Genomic DNA, 7,634 nt, shown 5'->3' on the forward strand with positions numbered 1-7,634 from the left:
GCACACTGTTATTTTCCAGGTAACAAGAGGAATAAAAAGTACAAAGGTTAGAGAAAAGCCATTTTTGACTTTTCTTTGGGTCTCCCAAAGGGTTTAAACAATTGCAAAGTTAACACCATTATGGGATGACTTCCCTCCGCTTAAGTTCTTATGTTGAAGTCCTAACCTTCAGGATGAGAGAGTGTGTCTATATTTTGACATATGAGTTTACAAGGAGTAATTAAGGTAAAATGAAGGCATGTGGATTGGCCCTAATCCAATATGACTGATGATTTTAAAAGAAGAGGGAAGACCACAGGAAGACACAGGCCTTCGAAGAACCAGTCTGGCTAACAGGAATCTCTCCTTGCCTTTTCCAGTTTCTGGTGGCTACTGGTGTTCCTTGGCTGTGGATGACTCCAGTCTCTGTCCGCATCTCCACATGGACTTGACCTCTTCTCAGAGTTTTCACTTCTTCTGACAAAGACACTTGCTATGGGATTTAGGGCCCTCCTGGCTAACCCAGGATGAGCGCATCTCAAGATCACTCACTTAGTTACATCTGCAAAGAGTCTTCCCAAAATCACATATATAGGTTCCAAATGGACATATCTTTTGGAAAAGCCATCACTCAATCCATTGCAGGACCCACCCAGATAGTCTAGGGTGATTTTATCTCAAGATCCTTAATCTGAGTACATTTTCAAAGACCCCATTTCCAAAGAAGGTCACATTTGCAGGTTATTGGAATTAGGTACAGACATGACTTTGGGGGCCACTATCAGCAATTATCACATCACTCGATGGGGGCGTTGTGGGGTTGAAACTGTTTCATCCCTGTGAAGTGCTTGCAATGGTGTCTGAGAAAGTGACCAGTAAATATTGGCTAAATATTTTCGTTATCCACATTTGTATCAAAAGTGAAACGAAAGAGAGTTTTGAGATAAATGTGAAAGCATATTTCCTTGTAATGAAGAATATTCCAATATGATGACCATGCCAACAAGACTTCCAGGGGAAAGGACAATGGAGCTTACGTGGAACCCTCCCAGTCTCTGTCCTATGTATCTCTCCTTTGCTTAATTTCCATCTGTACACTTTCCCTGTAACAAAGCCATAACCATGAGTACAAGAGCATCAGTAAATTCCAGAAATCCTTTGAGCAAACTATTAAATCTGAAGGTGGTTTGAGCAACACTCTGAATGTCCAGTTGGTATCAGAAGTGAGGGTGGTCTTGTGGAGGGTTATGTGCCGCCTAAACTTGATTGTTGACTTTAAATTTTACAGTTTGCCTAACCCTAGGTAAAGGCCACATGATAGGTGTGATGCTCAGTTTCCCTTATCCTGGGATAGAAGCAGATTTTCACTTATGATGGTGATTCTCTTTCACGCCGATCAGCACCTTGTGCCGCAGGGGACCATTCTTGCTGAGGGTGAGAGGTCATGTAGGGAACCAGAGTCTGAGCAGCATTTCAGGGAGCTGTGTCTGCCTTGGGTGATGCCCCCCGAGTTCCTTCTTCAAGGTAGAGAGTGGGCCTCTGCTGGTTTTCCTTTTCCCTGTCCATGGCAGGAGACCCAGTGTGCGGTGGAGGATGGAGCCCGTGCTTCAGGAAGAGCCCACCGTCGTCCAGCTGGTGGGGAGAAGGGGCTGGTTGTGATGTCTGGGTCTGCGAGGGAAACATTCTCGAGCCTCCGTGGCTGTAAACTTCCTTTATTTGGTGCCGGGAGGGACTGGAGGTGTCCTCTCCCTCTGCGGACTCCAGTGGAGCCAGAGAGCTTCACGAGGCCGGGGCGGGGACACTGATGTGACCTCCTCTGTGACTCCATGTCATCCCCGAAAGACTGGTAAGTGGCAGTTCTGGGACCCCTGCCGGGAAGACCCGCCTGGATTCTCTGCTTTAAGAGAATTTCAGGGAGCTGAATAGTATCATTGCTGTGGATATTTTTCTCTGTTTTCTGGGTAACAGTTCTTTCTTAAGGTAAGAAGTGAAGTTATTTAAATTTAAATGGAGACAACTTATAATTAAACATGTGCAATTAAAGCACATTTATCGCTAAGGTGGTCACATCTTCCATTTTGAACAGATACCATTGAAGCTAAATATACCCCCGAAACTGCGGGAGGAGTATCTATAACCTGTTAATAATGGTTGTCATTATTCCATTTGTTTTCCTGGGAATCTTCATGAAAGCTGAATTCACAGTTTGAGCTGTTGAGCTGAATGGGGCAGTGAAGGGTTCATGAAAAGCATTCTCCCCCTGTGGAAATTTGTTGAATTGTCTTTTCATGAGTTGAGAAAAGTTTCCTCTATTTATGGTGTTTGCTGGTTTGGGGAAATATCATTCCTTCAGTATGAATCTTCTTGACCATTTCCTTTAAAGATGAAATTAGGTTATTACCTTCATTTGCATCTAAAATCTTGGGATCTAGATTAACTAGATCAATAGATCCCAAATCCCAAATGGGATCCCAAAATATTTCATCCTATATGATTCCCTTCATATAACATTCTTGAAGGGACAAAATTACAGGGAAGGAGAACAGATTGGTGGTGGCCAGGAGTTAGGGATCCGCGAGGGTCAGGGGGAGGTTTGGAAGGATGGGCTGCTCTTTTGTCGTGGTGGTGATCAGACTCATTTGCACAGTTGAAAAAATTATGTAGAAATAAATACACAAAGACACACAATGTATGTATGTAAAACTACCCACATTTGAATAATGTCAGAGGGTTGTATAAATGTCCACTTCCTAGTTGTGATATTGTGCAATATTTATGCAAGATGGTGCCATTGGCGGGAGCTTGGTGAATGGTACTTGAGATCCCTCTGCCGTATTTCCTACAGCTGCATGTCAATCTGCAATAACCTCAAAACTAAAAAAATAATAACTTAAAAAAGCAATATAAGGTCACTGTTGAAAACTCGGAAAGCATAGACTAAAAAGAACCACTATTATTATTTTGTTCTTCTCCCATTCTGTGTCTTTGTTTCATGCCCTTTGTTTTATGCCCTATTTGAGTCCCATGATCTCCTATCTTCTTGTTATGTAACTAATAACTTTCTTTATTGTTTGAATACTGCACTTTATATTATTTTCCTTGAAGACCAGTGCATCCTAATGCATGCCCCTGCTTATGTTGTAAAGTTTATGTGGTTTTATTTCTCCTGGTTTGCACTGAGACTATTCCATTATGAAATGAACGTTGGATTTTGTGCCATGAACAACAACAACAAGGACCGAGATCCCAAATTATTTGGAATGTTTTTTAAACCTGTGTGTACATGTACTTGATATGTTATATTCCATACGTCCTCTTTAGGTCTAGATCATGGGTAAAATGTTTGAAACAATATGAATAATACAAATGCACAGTGCTCCCCAGCACCCTTGCAAATTATTGGAATCTATACACATCTGCCATAAATCTCTACTGCTGTGTAACAAGTAACCACCCTTAGTCACTTAAAGCAACACATAGTTATTGTCTCACAGCTCCTGTGGGTCAAGCATGTCCCCATGATGGCTTAGCTGGATGGTTCTGGTTCAGGGTCTCTCATGACGTGGTTAAGCTGTCAGATGGGGATGCAGTCATCTCAAGTTTGACCAGGGGTGGAGGGTCCACTTCAAACTCACTTGTTGGTCATTGCTGTCTGTCTATTTTCCAGGGACTCAGCTCTTTACCACACAGGTTCCTGTAAGACCTCTGTGTCCTTACAACATGGCGGCTGGCTTTCCACAGAGCAAGTGATCCCAGAGACGACAGGCAAGGACGAGAAGACCCAAGATGGCAGGCGTGTTTTTTTATCACCTGATTTTTGCCTTCTGCTACTGATCACACAGACCGACCCCGGTACAGCATGGGAGGGGACTGTCGAAGGGCATAAATAGCAAGAGGTGAGGGCCCCTGGGACGTACTGGGGGCAGCGACCATGCTGTCCAAGCTCAGGAGAGTGTTTGTACAAACTGCCTGCCGCCAGGCATCGCACACTGGGACCCCTCCCCGCTGGGAACAGGAATGAGGAGAATTTCTAGGAACTCTGGTTTCCAGAAGACATTGCTAAGTAAACATTCCACCTTTTGTGTCAGAGAGAAGGGAAAGTATAAAAACATGCATTCATTTGCTTATCTTTATAAAAAAATAATACCCTGAAGGATAAGACAGCTGATATGGATGCGGTTTCCCTGTAGCAGGTGGGGCTGAGGGCGGGGCGCGTGTGGTGGGGAGTGACACTTCCACATCTTCTTGAATAGTCTTCACTTGCCGATGCAGGAAAAAATGTCAGTAGGATGCGGAAGGCCAAAAAATCACAAATCTAAGCATAAAATGAACAAATGAACCCAACGGTATTTCAAATGGATACTGTGGTGATGCTGAAGAAACTAAACAGAAAACCAAACCAAAACCAAACCCAAAAAAGTGAGTGAGAATAGAAAAGAGGGAACTAACTGAGGCAAGGTGACCAGGAGAAGCCTCTCTAAAAGTTGGTATTTATGGCAAAAAAAGACCAAAAAAAAAAAAAAGAAAAGAAATCGGCAGAGAGGAGCATCCTGGGTCAAGAGACCTTATAGATAAAGAACTCACAAATTCAACAGAAAACAACAACAACAACAACAGTAAATCCTACAAGAAAATGTGGGTGAACACAGATATTTCACCAAGGAGGATATGCACGGGAAAAAATGTTCAGCCTCGTTAACCATTACGGAGAATGGACGTTGGTACAGCCATATGGTGGAATACCACTCAGCGATACAAAGGAAGGACCAGATACACAGAACTGCCGGGATGGGCATGAAGGACAAAGCGCTCACCGAAAAATAAGTACTGACCCGAAAAGGTTACATTCTCTAAGATTCCACTTAGATTCCATTTTTGAAATGACAGAGCCATAGAGACGGAGCACAGATCGGGGGTCGGTGGGGAAAGGGGCAGAAGGGGGTGTGGTTGGTGGGTGTGCCTACCAGAGAGATCTTCCATAATGTGGTGGAATTCTGCATCTGATTTACTAGTGGTTACACGAATCTATGTATGGGATTAAATTGTATAGAACTACACACACATGAATTTGGGTTAAAAAATGTCAAAAACTGAGTACGGGCTGTAGTGGAGTTGTAATGTATCTCTATTAATTTCTTGGTTTTGATGTTGTATTTCAGCCACGGAAGATGCCACCCTTGGGGGGCGCATACATGAGATCCTTTGTCCTATTTTTGCAACTTCCCACAAGCCTAAAATTACTTTAAAATAAAAAGCATACATGTAAAAAATAAAATAAGCGTAAAGCAGCTACTTAACTCTTAAGAGCAGGAGGAAGGATGTCCCAGAAAAGCCACCTTTCGGCAGGGGAGGAGATTTGGAGACGGCCAAAGAGCTGACTAAAAATTGAATACATTAAAAAGAGAGGCTGTTGGGGCGCCTGGGTGGCTCAGTCGTTAAGCGTCTGCCTTCGGCTCAGGTCGTGATCCCGGGGTCCTGGGATCGAGCCCCGCGTCGGGCTCCCTGCTCCGCGGGAAGCCTGCTTCTCCCTCTCACACTCCCCTTGCTTGTGTTCCCTCTCTCGCTGCCTCTCTCTCTGTCAAATAAATAAATAAAATCTTTAAAAAAAAAAAAAAAAAAAAGAGAGGCTGTCTACTTTGGTCTCACTTCATCCCAGAGCTCCCACTGATGGCCTTCATTTCAGAGCTGGTTTTCACGTGAACAAGAGAGGGGCCGTAGGACACACTGTCACTGGACCATCAGCCTCACCAGCTCCAGCAGCAGGGAGTTAAAAGCATATGCAATTCATCATCCTTGCAAGAGTGCCCCTTAATGGGACAGAAACGCAGTGTGCATGATACACACACACACAGGGCCTCGCCAGAAGAATCGAGAACACCCAGACAGCACTCAGGGAGAAGTGCTGAGTAGAGCACAGAGGACAGCCTGTGGGTGGGGCACTGTAGTTTAGCAATTCACTGTCATGAGGTTTTTTTCATCTACAAACTTACATACCTGCTCCTTCAATTCCCTCCTCGGCCCCAGGCCACCCGGTCAATGCACTGTGCAAATGACCAGCGATAACCATCTTTGCGGCCATCCCATCCAACCACCCACAGCCAATAATCCAGCACATGGACGCCCGAGAAGACCTTCGGCCAAGCCGAAGCGTTTTGAGGTTACACCATGTCCTGGCGCACAATGGAAATCGAGGAAGCAGAAGGATTAATGTCAGAATGCAGGTGGGTAGAGAAAGCGAAGAGAAAACCCATTAAGATGTTTAGTTCAGTTGACCCGTGTCCACTCAGGAAAACCTTGACTGATGGATAATTTCTGAAGATGAAACGGAAGCACAGATCCAGCTAAACAAGTTCATGAAAGAAACCGGTGGCTGTCAGTCAGGGAAAGAAAGCAGTGGAATATTCTGAGTGTTTCTGTTGCCACCGGAATGTGACGGTACACATTTTTAAGGCTCTGTCAATACCATTAATATTTATGACCTATCTCACGAAAACATCCAAGGAGCGGCACATCCATCAACCACGTCTGCTCCGGAATTGTTTTGCTGGGTGATGAGCCCCGAATGACAAAGTCGAGAGTTATTATGTAAAGGGTTTTATTTGCTTCTGTTTTACACACACCCTCAAAGGTGGTAAAATCATCAGGATGCTGCACTCTGAGAACATGATGGTCTTTTCGAAATACCAGGTGAACTAGATTATCTCAAAGTGGAGTCCTAAATATGCAAGTGTTCTTGAGCACAGACCGACCTCCACCTGCTCTGAAATTTCAGCCTCTCTGGAACTTGTGTGTTGGCATTAGATGAGCAAGCCCTTTCCAGCAGCTGGGGAAATGGCTTAAAATCCTCCCTTTCCACCCTGCTCCTACAGCTCCGCAGCCCCATGGTCTAAGACGCACTGTGGGACCTGGAGGAGCCCCAGTGTCTTTTTCTATAGAGAGAAACCCATATTCCCACTACAACAGCTCCAGGTTCCTTGGAGGGATGAACAGTGAGGGAACAACACATGCCCAGTGTTTGTCCCATAACATTATGATAAACGTTAACAGCTCCTGCTCATCGGCATGCCAGCATGCTTAAAGGGGAGACGCTTGAGAGTAGTGGTGACGGGCACCTGGGTGGCTCAGCCGGTTCAGCGTCTGCCTTCTGCTCAGGTCATTGTCCCGGAGTCCCGGGATGGAGCGCCGTGTCGGGCTCCCTGCTCGGCGGGGAGCCTGCTTACCCTCTCCCTGGGCTTGCTCGCTCTCAATAAATAAAATCTTAAAAAATTAAAAAAAAAATAGTGGTGAGATAGAAAATACTTCGTAACCAGGTGGTGTGGTCACTGACCAATTGGATTAGATGCAGCTGGTAAATAATCGTGCCCCCCCCCGCCCCGCCCCGCCGGAGAGAACTGGCAGGACGTGTGACAATGCACCTTTTTTTTTTTTTTGCATAGCTTAGTGCAGAGCCCAGCACGCCTTTTCCTAAGCGGCCCTAATTTTGCAAACTGCGATTCTGATTGGCTTGAGCTTCTCCTCCTGCGGAGGCACCAGGGGCGGCGGTCCCCGGGGCGCCCACTAGATGGCGCGCGCAGACCAGCTGTGGCCACACCTGCCCCGCGCTCCCCTCCCCCGGAGGCCCCTGCACACCTGCCCCTGCCCAGGCTTAAGCCCCG

The sequence above is a fragment of the Mirounga leonina genome, unplaced genomic scaffold (assembly GCF_011800145.1).
Source record: "Mirounga leonina isolate KUSES-001 unplaced genomic scaffold, KU_Mleo_1.0 Mir_171, whole genome shotgun sequence".
NCBI lineage: Eukaryota > Metazoa > Chordata > Mammalia > Carnivora > Phocidae > Mirounga > Mirounga leonina.